This window comes from Euleptes europaea, chromosome 12, assembly GCF_029931775.1.
Source record: "Euleptes europaea isolate rEulEur1 chromosome 12, rEulEur1.hap1, whole genome shotgun sequence".
Lineage (NCBI taxonomy): Eukaryota > Metazoa > Chordata > Lepidosauria > Squamata > Sphaerodactylidae > Euleptes > Euleptes europaea.
Window position 1 is genome coordinate 68,469,129 of NC_079323.1, and position 13,611 is coordinate 68,482,739.

Sequence of the window (13,611 nt, forward strand, 5' to 3'; positions counted from 1 at the left end):
TTTTATTGATCAAACCAGAATGGAGCGTTGACGGAAAATCATGGGGGCGGATCCAAGATATCGGGTCACCACCCTGTAACCCGATAGTATCGAACCGATCGATAAACGCTCCCCCAACACCCGTGGGGGTACCACACCGGAGTAGCGCTTAGGTGGTCCCACCGGACGCACATCTCTGTGTAGAGCCAGCGCCACCTGGGATTGTAGCTCCCAAACAGGTCCCCGAGCCGGGCAACGCTGTTGAGCTCCATCCCAAGACCCCTTATGGGGGTCCCCACAAACAGGAAGGAAACACCCATCTTCCCTTCTTGGATCAGACCCCATGCAAAAACCCGCCAAAGAGCAGGGCATCCGCCCTGCTCCCGCCAATGCTTCTACTGCTGTGACCAACAAAGTAGCGAGCCCCGAACAGCATGCAGCCACAAATCGTGACCCCAGTCCGACAAGTGCACACCATCAGGGCGATACAGCTCTGGTAACCGGAATGAGATCTCTGTGTGGGGAATCACGATGCCCCCAAGTGACTCAATGAAATGGCCCACTGCACGGGACAACTTCCATCTGGCAAAATCCACTCGGGCCGGCTCCTTCGCGCCATGCCACACCCGCCGTTGCAACAGTTCTGACCAAAACAGCCGGGTGTCCGGCACCTCTTCATGCAAAGTCCCAAAGTCTCTTAACATCCTAGAGCACAAGTCCATTCCGTTCTGAGCCAGCAGGTCGTTCTCCCCCAGCTGAACCACTATGGCAGCCAGAGCTCCGAAACGGGCAATGGACGTTCTTATCACTTGCGAAAAGGAATCCCAACGCATCCCACGTCGCCCGATCACCTCACAGACTAATTAGTTTGAGCAGACTAATATGGAACACTGGATGCACCCCTCTGAGCGTTTTAGGAAGCTCCAACTCCACAGTGACTTCATTGATTACTCGGGTGATGGGGTAAGGACCTACATACTTGTCACTGAGTTTCTTGCAAGGACGTAACGATCGCAGGTTTTTAGTGGAAAAGTACACTAGATCTCCCACCTTCAATTCCCACCCAGGGGAACGGTGTTTGTCAGCTTGTTCCTTATATTTACGTTTTGCTCTCTAGATTTTTCTGAAGCCAGGGCCAAGTGGTCTGTACCACTTGCACCCAGTCTTGTACTTCATTCACCCCCTCAATCTCAGGGGTGAGAGCGGTTGTACCTAACGGCCCAAACTCCCTCCCATACACAACTTGGAAGGGACTGAACCCTGTGGAAGAATGAGGAGCATTATTGTATGCATATTCAGAAAAGGGTAAAAGATCCACCCAATCATCTTGGTGGTAATTCACATAACATCGCAAATAACACTCCACCACAGCATTAATGCGTTCCGTTTGTCCATCAGTTTGAGGATGATAGGCGGAGGACAATCCCTGCTCCTCCACCCCCAACACTTTAAGAAACGCTTTCCAAAACTTGGCAACGAACTGGGGTCCTCTGTCGGAGAGGACCTTCCGTGGAATTGAATGATGTTTAACCACGTGTGTAACGAACAGGTGGGCCAACTTCTGGGCAGAAGGCAACCCAGAACAGGGAACAAAATGAACCTGTTTGGAAAACAAATCATTTATTACCCACAACACAGTCTTACCCTGGCTGGGAGGCAGGTCAGTAATAAAGTCCATGGCCACTACCTCCCAGGGAACAGTTGGGGTTTCTAGAGGCTTTAGAAGTCCTGGTGGCTTTCCCATACGTTTTTTTGCAGTGGCGCAGGTGGGGCAACTGCGCACAAACAAATCCACATCGGCCCTCATACCTGGCCACCAAGACTGGCTTTGCAGCAATCAAAGACTTGACAAACTCAAAGTGCCCCGCAGTTTTGGCTCCATGAACCATCTCCAACACCTCCCTCCGAAGTTTTTCAGGTACATACAGCTTGCCCCCATGAAACCATAAAGTCCCTTGACGGGTAAGGGCTTGAGGGAGGGTTTGGTTCCCCTCCTCCTGTTGAGCGGCTTAGTTTTATTTGAAAAGTTTCTGGGACTCCACAGTGGGGGGTAGAGTCCTTAGCTCGAGCTTGAGCTCGAGTAGTCACTGCCAGTCCGAGAGTTTCCCCTAGCTGCTCTCGGGTAAACCGACTCAATCGGCCGGTCAAAGTCATTGCGGTATTGGGGGACCCGAGACAAGGCATCTGCCAATGTATTGTCCTTCCCTGGTACATGTTTAAGGATGAACCGAAACTTAGCAAAGAACTGCGCCCAACGAACTTGCTTGGCTGACAATTTTCTAGCCCCTTTCAAGGCTTCCAAATTTTTGTGATCGCTCCAGACCTCAAAGGGGACCTCAACCCCTTCCAGAAAATGCCTCCAGATGGTGAGAGCATGTTTTACGGCCGCCGCTTCCTTCTCCCAGATGGCCCAATTGATTTCTGCTTGGGAGAACTTTTTGGAGAAATAAGCGCACGGCCTCAGCTGACCACTTTCATCTCTTTCCAAAAGGGCACCCCCGATGGCAACGTCAGAGGCATCTACCTGTACCACAAAAGGCTTCTCGCAATCGGGGTGCACCAAAACGGGTTCGGACGTAAACAACCGTTTGAGTGTATCAAACGCTTGCTGACATTCTGGAGTCCACAGTAGTTTGGCGGTCGGCAAAGTAGCTGCCACTCCTTTCCCTTTTGTGCGCAAAAGCGAGGTAAGGGGCAGAGCTACCTGAGCGAAGTTTGGGATGAAGTTCCGATAGAAATGAGCAAACCCGAGAAATTGCTGTAACTGTTTGCGCGTAGTGGGGGCGTCCCACTCAACCACTGCACGAACCTTCTCAGGGTCCATTTTCAAACCTTGATGGGACACCACATACCCCAAAAAGGTAATGGAAGGCTGATGAAAGTCACATTGAGAAACCTTGGCATACAGTTTATGGGCGCTATCGTTTCAACACCTCTTGCACTAAACGTACGTGTTCCTCCATCGTTTTGGTGTAAATAAGGATATCATCCAGATAAACAATAACTCCACGGAACAACAAATCATGTAAGACCTCATTAATCATTTGCATGAACACACTCGGAGCCCCCGTTAATCCGAATGGCATCACCAAATACTCAAACATTCCAAAGCAACAAGAGAAGGCTGTTTTAGGTTCATCCCCTTATCTTATTCTGATGCGATGATAAGTCTCCACTAAGTCCAATTTAGTGAAAATCCGGCCCTCCTTCAAATGTGCGAGCAGGTCTGGAATGAGAGAAAGGGGGTTAGCATTAGACTGAGTGACCGCATTCAGTCTATGGAAGTCAATACAGAGTCTCAAGTCCCCCGTTTTCTTCTTTACGAAGAAGGCGGGTGCCGAATACGGTTCCTTCGAGGGGCGGATGAACCCCCGTGCTAAATTGGCATCCAGATAGTCTCGTAACACTGTCTTTTCCTTGGGACTAATTGGGTAAATTTTCCCTTTTGAAAGTTTACCGTCTCCCACCACTTCAATCGCACAGTCAGTATCCCGGGGGGGGGGGTAAATCGTCACATTCCCGGACATCAAACACGTCTGCAAACTGGGTATACTCCTTGGGGAGTTGGGGTGCCAGAGTCTTGACTGACGGCAACTCCGTCAAAGCGGCCGCCTGATCTCTGAGTGCCCACTCTCGCCTGTGTCGGTTACACAGGGAGCCCGGGAAAGTGAGAGTCCATTCAACCCAATCTATCGCCAGATTATGTCTCAGTAGCCAGTTCATCCCCAAAACGACAGGGGCCTTAATGGGGGCAATGGTAAAATAGAGTTGTTCCCAATGTTCTCCCATGCCCAGTACCACCCTGGCCGTACGATGAGTGACTGGTCCCCCCTTAAAGTCACTACCATCCATCTGGGCAAACTGTATGGGTTCGGGTAACCTAACCCGTTTAACTCATAGTTCTTGAGCGGTCTCCTCACTTATTAGGGTGCGTGCACAGCCCGAGTCAACTAGGGCCGCTACACGTACTAGAGGTCCCCCTCTGGGCAAAGTAAGGGAAACCTTCACATATACATTGTCCTCCTGGTCGCTTACCATGATCGGAGCTCCCTGCTCAAGGTCTGGAGCGGTCTGCTGAGGAGCCCCCTTTACAGCACACCGATGGCGTTTTTTGCCGGCGGGACCCACTCCTCCTCGTCACTAGAGGAGGGAGAGTCAGAATTTGTAATCCGAGGCTCCAATGAGCCCAAGGTGTTGTTTGTATTCCGCAGCCCCGATGGGCTAGTAGCTGTCGACTGTCCCTGGTCGGGCTGCACTTGCAGGGCCGAGGGGGTACTCCGTCTCCCTGGTGCGCTGCTTTGGCAACGAGACTGTCCCTCGGAGCGCGCTCTGTCCAGTTCGCTTGCTGCAGGCTGAGACGGGCTCGGCTTCCCGGCACGGGATGGGCATTGAGAGGCGAAGTGTCCCATACCACCGCAAATGAGACAGGACCCGCTCTCGAAACGTTTCCGGCGTTCAGCTACCGACTGCCCCCCCCCAAGGGGAAGCGAGAGTCCTTTGGGGCGCCCGGCCTGTCTCCACGGGGTTTAGCCTCTCGCCCCGTCCTCTGCTTGGATGGGTGCAATAACTGCCTTCGGTTTTCGATGTTGGCTGCATGCCGGACCCAGCCCTCCACGTCCGGAGGGTTTCCTTGCATAAAAGCCCAATGTTGCAGGTCGGGATTAAGTCCTTCACAAAAATATTGAACCCGGGTGGCTTCACTCCAATCCAGGATCTTACTCGAAAGCAGCTGAAATTCGCTGGCGTACTGCACCACTGATTTAGTCCCTTGGCACAGCTGCAGCAAAGCGGTCTTGGCCCGCTCACCCCGGTGCGGATCTTCGAACCGGTTCCGAAGGGCTATCATGAAGTCATCGAGACTTCGCAGCACATGGGAGCGCAATTCATACTGCTGTACCATCCAAGCTGCCGCCTCTCCCTGTAGCAATGAGGTGACATACTGTATGCGGCTTTCATCCGAGACGAAAGTCCCAGCTTGCTCCCTCATAAAAACATTCACTTCGATCAGAAAATACGACAACAGATCACTTGACCCACCAAAGGTGATCTTCAAGTCCCGCCGCACCGGCGGAACGGGACGATCTGGCAGAGCAGGCGCCATGGGCTGTCTGACGCCTACGGGCGCTGCAGGCTGTGGTGGGTTCTGCCGCAAGTCATCCAACTCGCGGGCCATGTCAATCATTGCAGCCTGCATGGCATCCATCCGGTCAGCCATCTCCTGCCACTCCAAATGCCACTGCTGACGTTCCTCTTCCATCTGGTGCTGCCACACCGCTTCTTTTCGGGCCGGGTCCTCCTGGAGCCCAGCACCCAAGAATCCAGGTCTCCGAGCCCGTGTGTCCACCCCCGACACTGCCCAGTGTCGAGGGGACTCCAACCAGGCACTCACCCGGGTCGTCTTTGACTTTGCGCCCAAGCCAGATCCAGAACCGGCCCCGCTGGGTGTTTTATCCGCCGGCTTCTCCCCCTTGGAGTCAGGATCGGGCCCCACTGGCACAGTCTTGTCATTGTCCTTCTTGTCATATCCATCTCCTGCCATAGCTATCCAAACGTTGAATAGGAGCAGAGAATGAAGCAAAGGACTTGCAGCTTAATGTGAGGCTCTCCAGCCACCCTGGGCTATTCCAAAAAAGCCACTCGCTCAGATGGTCAGGTCAGAAGCAGGTAAACTTTATTTAGAAACAACAGGTTCAGCTAGGCCCTCGCAGAGGCAAAGCTGCAAGTGATTACTTAGAGAACAGTGCAAAGTTATAACCATGACTACAAAGCAGGTGCCCAGTTCAGTGTTTTGGGAAAGAATTGATAACGGCGTCTAAGGCAGGGCGGCGACGCAGACATCAAACATAGGCATGGACTTGCTCGTTAGCAGTTGCTTGTTAACAGTCAAGGACACGGGGGGGGGGAATCACTGGGAGTGAGAACTTCCCGGCAGAGGCCTGACTCATGTCAAGAGCCTTTGTGCCAGACTGTATCCGCTTGTACGGGCGAAACCGAAAGAAAGGCATGACAGTACCTCACTCCGATGACAACTCAGGTTGCCAAATTTTGTGCTGTCTCTATGAAGTTTCGTAGACTTCTGCTAGAATGATGTTATTGGCACTTATTGCACTTTTTTCTACTCCATCCACTTTTATGTAAAGTGTTCTTAAAATTTATATAAATATTTCTTATTTTTAAATGCTTTTTTATATTGTTCAGGTGAGGTTTATTGTTGTATAGTTTTTGCTGGTCTGATTGACTGTACCAATAAATAAATAATAATAATAAAAAACTGACTTGGATGGTGCCTCTGACTACAGTTCCTTTGGGACACGTTTTTGGATATTGCAAGGGAGAATATTTGATTTTACTCTAATTTTTAAAATGTAAAAAAAGGAACAGTTTGCATTGTTAATTAAAGGTTAAAGTTGTATTTCAGCTGTATGAAGATAATTTGTTGAAGCCCCCCTAAATTTCTTGAGAGCACCTCCCTAAACCCTCATGGCCCCTCCCTGTGATGTCACTGGCCCCTCCCTGTGATATCAGCAATGCCTCTTGCTCATCCCCCCCCAGGAAATTGGAAAGTCTGCACCCCTGATTGGTTCAAGGTCACCCAGCAGGCCTCATGTGAAGGAGTGAGGAATCTAATCCAGTTCTTGACCACTATACCACGCTGGCTCTACCTGTGCTTAATTACCTGTTCTAAACCATTTGTCAAGGTGTCATGAGCACAGTGGGCTTTAAAAAAAGGATAGGTACAAGAGTGTTTTGATTGTCAAAGGCAAAGACTTTGATTTTCAAAGGCAAATAAATTTTAATTACAGCAAAAAGTTAGAGGGGTTTTATTGTTTCCTTTCTCACTTCTAAAATTTCCAAAGGATTCTAAGATACCCATATCTTATTGTCAGGAGCAGGCCATGAGGATGATTCGTGGTTGTGCTTCCAGGTGTTGTTTTGCTATTCTGTCCAAGGCCAGTACATGCCCCGTGTTTAGTCTTCATAGATTCCCATACTGCGGGAATCGCCAAGTACTCCTTCCTGCCTCTGGGAGGGTGGTTGCCTAGGTTACCAGTTATCTCCTTTTGTTTTTCCATATATCCCATGTACCTTGCCTTTGCCCCTTACTAGTGTCCTTTTGAATATGGCGTCTGAAACCTGTCGATGATAACCAGTAAAACTGCTTTCATGGATTAGCCGTCTGCTGGAATCTGTTTATGGTTTGCCGCAGGGCTGGAGCTCACATTAGGACACTAGTCATCCTTATTGCCCTTGTGTCAGGCCTCCTCACTGTATCTGAGATGGTTTCATTTTCTCACAAACTCTTGTTCAAGGACTGTTTATCTAACCGCTCGCATTCCTATTTCCTTTGAAGCTAGTAGGTGCCCGTGGGAGCCTTGGTGTTTCTAGACTGTTTGGAGTTATGTCTTGAGACTGTATTGCTGCTGCTTTTCTGGTTTTCTGGTTTCCCATATAATCAAATGCTTGCCATTTCCCCTCCATTCCTGCCTTTGGACTTCTAAGCTCTGCTTGCCTCTGTTACCAGTAAACCTACTCTTTTGACTACTAAGTCTCCTGGTGTGGTTTTTTGGATTTCTATGGACCAAGTGCTTACACCTTGGCTGGAGCCCTGGAGGGTTCGCCTGGACACTTGTCTCCTCGGCTTGGGGCGCAGGACGAGCTCCCCGAGGACCCCGACTTACTGCATGCCGTCTTGGAGGAGATGCTGCAAACTGACGCGGAGGCCACATGGCTGCTTGGCCTGGTGATTGATCAGTGGCGTCGCCTGGCAGCGACGGCCCCCTGGAGGACCCAGGACGCTGATCTACGTGTCCGCGATGACCCACCTTATGCCACCGGGAAGCACAGAGCATTTCTGCCCGGACAGTCCTGGCCCTCATGGACTTACCGACAACCATGGCAATGGCAGCTGATGTCGAGAAGGTACTAAACTCTGAGTTTGGTCCTTCCACTGCGGATCTTGCTCAACAGATCCAACCGCTGTTGGGCCAACACAAGGAGATCCTAATGCTCTTGGAACAAGCGGTCGAACCAATTGTGATGGCCGCCGCGGTCTCCAAACTCGAGGCGGACCGAGCGCTCACTAACCAGAGGCGGGCGCAGGAGCAACTGTTGGGAGATGCAGCCGCCGCTCAGGCGCGGGCGGCGGCAGGAACTGGAGCGCAATCTAAAGTTAGCGGGGGAATGGACTGGTCGTTGCCCCCATTATCTTTGGGCTCCCCGGAACTTGGTCTGCCCCAGGAAGTGGCGCGCAGGCTCACTTTTGCTCCTGATATACAGGAATATTCTGATGAGGAGGACTTGTATGTAGAGGAGGACGACTGGAACACGAACTACTGAGTCAGCCAAGCCCAACGGACTGGGGGGGGCTGAGGAGGAGATCCATGCCTTGTGTTTTCAAAACCGAGAACTGTTGGATCATATGACCCATATGCAGGACCAAATGGACGTGTTGATGCGTGAGTACGATCGCCTACAGCAAGCTCAAGTGGCTCCTGTGCAGGCACCAGTCCCGGGCCAACAACCCCCCAGTCAGCAGCCTCCGATACAGCAGCCCCCAGGGTAGCCGGCCCTGGTGCAACAGCCTCTGGGGCAGCCGCCACCGGGGCAACCGCTGGCACCACCCCCTGTGGTTCGGGTCATGCAGTGGAAGCAACCTCGCTTGCGAGTGACATTTGATGGCTCCGCAGACGCCTTGCCCTGTTTTCTACACCAAGTGGACAGTTACATGAGAGAACAAGGGCATACCTTTCCCACGGAAGACAGCCGAGTAAGATTCGTTTCCTCACTTTTGGCTGGAAAAGCTGCAGAATGGATGGTCCTCCAGTTTGATACCCGGGCCCGATCCATACGGTCGCTTAATGAATTTATGCGAGCATTAAGAAGACGTTTCAAGGATCCGTTTCAGGGGGAGAAGGCCAAAGCGGCCCTCCTACAGCTCCATCAAGGATCCTCCTCAGTCCTAGAGTTTGCGGATGAATTCCAAAGACTCGCTAATAAAATAGTGGATTGGACGGAAGCTACCCGGGTGCATTACTTCAGAGCAGTGTTACATCCTGAGATTCTAAACTGGGCATACATGCAGCGAGACCCAGCCACCTTGGAAGAGTGGATTTTATTGGCAGAGGAAGTGGAAAGCCACCACCAATTTATTTCCCTTGCCCGACGGCAGGCCAGGAAGGGGGGAGCCCAGAGAAACCCTCCCAAGCCCGCCGCTCCTCCGGCCCCGCAGAGGCCGGCTCCACTGCCGCAGGAACGAGCGTTGCGATTTCAAAGAGGAGCCTGCCTCGTTTGCGGTGCCATGGGTCACTTCACGGCCACTTGCCCATCACGTCCGGGTCTGCTGAGTCCCATTTCCAAACCAGAAGGGACACCCCGCAGGAGAGGACGCCCTTGGGGGAGAGGCACCACAGCCGAGCAGAGTATTGCTCCAAGATGAAAAGCCTCCCCAGCTCTGCACGCCGGAGAAGTGACAACGGACCTTTTGCCAGCAGACCCGTCGGGGTCCAGGATTACGATTACTACCCCTGGGGAGAGTAGCCCCGCTTCTTCAGAGGAGGGCGACCACTGGAATTTCCCAGCCCTTAACTTGGAATCCCCCAGCAAACAGCCAAAAAACGGACCGTGTCTGCGGTAGAGGGAGCGATACCGCAGACCTCTGCAGGCGTTCCTGTGAAACCCAAGGCTCCTTTCATGGTGAGTGACGTAGAAGAGACTGTATATGTAGATGTGATATTACGACATTATAGAAAATGTCCTCAATTACAAGTTAAAGCCTTAATAGACTCAGGTTGTGCCCGCTCGTTAATAAACAAAACCACCTTTAAGGCGCTCCAAGTGAAGTCAGCCCCTCTGCCTGCACCTGTCCAGTTCGCCCAAATGGGTGGCAGTGATTTCAGGGGGGGGCAGTCGAACGTCGCACTAATGGAATGGCAATGGGAATTGGCCACCATTGGGAACAAATCAACTTTACTATTGTGCCCAATGTTCAATATGCTGTGGTGCTGGGAGCAAATTGGCTCAAAGGACACAGTCCCACCATAGACTGGAAAGCTGGGACCTTAACGTTCAATAGCCCGCTATGTGAATTGCACCGATTTGAAGTGGCTGTTAAGACCGTGATCAAACCAACTCCTGCCCTGGCCTTGGACACCTCCAGTCCGACCCAATTGCCACCCGACTGTCAGGACTTCGCGGATGTATTAAATGTCCAAGAGTGTGATGTTTTACCTCCCCACCGCCAGACGGATTGTGCTATTGAGGTGGTGGGGGATGGAAAACTGCCTAAGAGTAAGATTTACCCAATGAGCCCTACAGAACGGAGAGTGCTCCGCGAGTTCTTAGACAAGAACTTGGCTCGCAGTTTCATCCGACCCTCCACCGCGCCCTGATCGGCACCGGCCTTTTGTGTGTGTAAGAAAACGGGAGATTTGCGTTTGTGTATTGACTTCCGGAAACTCAGTGCTGTTACTCAAACAAATGCCTATCCCATCCCCCTCATTTCTGATCTCTTGGGACAATTGAAGGAAGGACACATTTTCACCAAGTGTCAGGAGCGGGCCTGTTTGGCTCCTCGGCTCCTCTGAGGTGTTATGACTTTCTCGCGGCTTCTCACAGCTGCCTCGCTTTGTTGTTCTAACGGACACTTTATCTTGTGCATTCCTCTCCCGTGGGAAACTGTGTTACTATGCCAACCTGCCATATCAGCTATGCTAATATATATTACTGATTTGCGCCAGCCAGCCATTCTTGGCTTAGTTAATTTGCAAGCACTGTTAACCCGTTTGATTTCCAATAAAGTCAACTTGCCTTAGGACCACCTGTCTGGGTTGTTGCTTTTGGGGATTCTTCGGGCCAAGGGCTTACACCAAGCTTTGGTTTGGGTTTTGGGTTTGGTTCATGGTGCCAAGACCGCCGGACATTTCGGGTTCCTCAAGACATTGCATTTACTAAGAAGACAATTTTGGTGGGCGGGCATGCGGTCAGATGTGGACTCCTTCATTCGCAGCTGCCCCGTATGTGCAGCGGCCAAACGAGCTCAGGGCAAACCGCCCAGCCTTTTACAACCTTTAGAGACCCCCTCTAAACCTTGGGAAGTAATTGCAATGGACCTCATGACGGATTTACCCCCTAGTGGGAGAAAGACAGTACTTTGGGTGATTACTGATTTGTTTTCAAAATAGGTGCATCTTGTGCCCTGTGCAAGTATCCCTTCTGCCCTGAAATTGGCCCGCCTCTTTGTGTCACATGTCTTCCGTCTACATTCCTTTCTGTGCAAGATAGTGATGGACAGGGGTTCAAATTTTGTGGCCAAATTCTGGAAGGCTTTTCTCAAACTGGTCGGAGTGGAACAAGGACTATCTAGTGCCTTCCATCCCCAGACAGATGGTCAAACTGAACGGGTGAATGCGGTCTTGGAATGTTATTTGGGCTGTTATGTTAATTACCATCAAGATGATTGGGTAGACCTATTGCCAAATATGCTTACAATAATGTGGTTCACCAATCCACTGGGTTCAGCCCGTTTCAGATTGTCCATGGTAAAGAGTTTGGCCCTGTTGGTCATGTTGATGTTTCTGGGGAGGAGGAGGGAGCCAATGTGGCTGAATGGGTACGTTCCATACAAACAACCTGGCCATGGCTGGTCAAAAACCTGGAGCGAGCCAAACGCAATTACAAGGCTCAGGCTGATAAACATCGCTCCCCCGGTAAAGATTGCAAAGTGGGGGATCTCGTCTATCTGTCCACCAGGAACCTACGATCCACCCACCCGTGCGATAAACTCAGTACCAAGTATGTGGGTCCGTTCCCTATTTCCCGGATTATTGATCCAGTGACTGTAGAACTTTCCTTGCCCAAGTCTCTACGGAGAATTCATCCTGTGTTCCATATCAGTCTTTTAAAACCGTTTGTTCCTTCCCAAAAATGGCATCCTGAGCCACAACCTGAAGTGCCTGAAATGGTGGGGGAGGGAACATTTTGAAGTGGCTAAGATACTGGATTCTTGCCTTTGCTACGGTACCCTTCATTACTTGGCCCGCTGGAAACATTTTGGTCCTGCCCAAGATGAATGGGTGCATGCCTCTGATGTCTCCTCCCCCCCCCGCCTGGTACAGGAATTCCATGCCACCTACCCTCACAAACCCTCGGTGGGAGGGTGAGGGGGGGGTCTTTGGAGGGGCAGAATATCAGGAGCAGGCCATGAGGATGGTTTGTGGTTGTGCTTCCAGGTGTTGTTTTGCTATTCTGTCCAAGGCCAGTCCATGCCCCGTGTTTAGTCTTCGTAGATTCCCATACTGTGGGAATCACCAAGTACTCCAGTTATCTCCTTTTGCTTTTCCATATATGCCATGTACCTTGCCTTTGCCCCTTACTAGTGTCCTTTTGAATATGGCGTCTGAAACCTGTCGATGATAACCAATAAAACTGCTTTCGTGGATTAGCTGTCTGCTGGAATCTGTTTATGGTTTGCCACAGGGCTAGAGTTCACACTTATGGCTAACGTGAGCAGGGTGCTTCAGTCTGCATGGTTCTCCCATCAACCCACCAAACTAATGAGAACAACAAACTTTATGTCCTAGTCTCCTGCTGTAAGTATGGAGGTGGTCTGAAAAGACAGAAAATAGTACATTCCAACACATTTCGAGCACTACTGGTTGTATGTGTGGTTCTGTGCCCATTTGGGAGTGTTTGCTACTATTTTAATTTGCTTTTGGAGTAGATTGGGTGTGCAAAAACAGGCAATGTTTATGTAGCAGCTTAGTTCTCTTTACTTTCTTGTGGTAGTGGTAACTGGTGAGGTGGTACAGTGGTAGTAAATGATAGGAGCTGTGATAGACAAATGGTCCAGTGCCCCCACCAGTTGATGTTGAGGGCATTTTAGAGGCAGAAGTCGGCACCTCACATGGGTTGGTAACATTAGCAATCTCTGCAATGCAAGACTACTAGCTCATTAGCAGCTATGCACTTGTGTGCTGATGACCTTGCTTTCCCCTGAGTGTGAGGGTCTGTACGCCTTTGCCTTGTGTGTTCCCCCCCCCCTGGACTCGTAAAAGCAGTCCAGGCCTTTTGCCTTTCCTTGGTTCAGGCGCTGCGTCTAGCAGGCCCCGGATTGGAATGTCTCTTCCCACGTCCACCTCCCTTGCTCTCTCCGACTCCCTCCCACCAGCTATGGCCTTGGTAGGCAGATAGCAATAACGAGCTTCCTGAGGTCTTTGATGTTCCTGTACCATGCACAATTATCTCGTAGATTCCCATAACATACATTTGACATCTGCTTCCCTGTAGGGGTTATAATTCTGTCTTTGTGAAATTGTGAGCACTTGCAACTTTACCAGTGTAAGGCCTATACTAACCTGAAGCTTCCAATAAAGTTCCTTGTTTCTGCATGACCGTCTGAGCAAGTGATTTTATGGAGTTTGCACAGGGAGGTTGGGAACCCTCACACTGAGTCTACATCCTCCTATTTTGTTATCAGTCATTGGCTGCAGCTATTCAGTGTTTCTGCGCCACCCCAACAACTACCTTTGCTGATGAAATTCTCTGCACCATCTATAATTAGAAATGGCTGAGTCCTGCTGTCTGGAATAGGACTTGTGCAACAAGGAACAGTCTTAATGCTCATCTGCTCATGTC

The 13,611-nt window shown here is 50.8% G+C and overlaps 1 protein-coding gene across 1 annotated transcript in view; it reads left to right on the forward strand.

The window, feature by feature from the left end:
- LOC130484989 (amine oxidase [flavin-containing] B-like) overlaps nt 1–13,611 on the forward strand; it is a 134,706-nt gene that overhangs the window by 95,193 nt on the left and 25,902 nt on the right. The window lies entirely within an intron of this gene.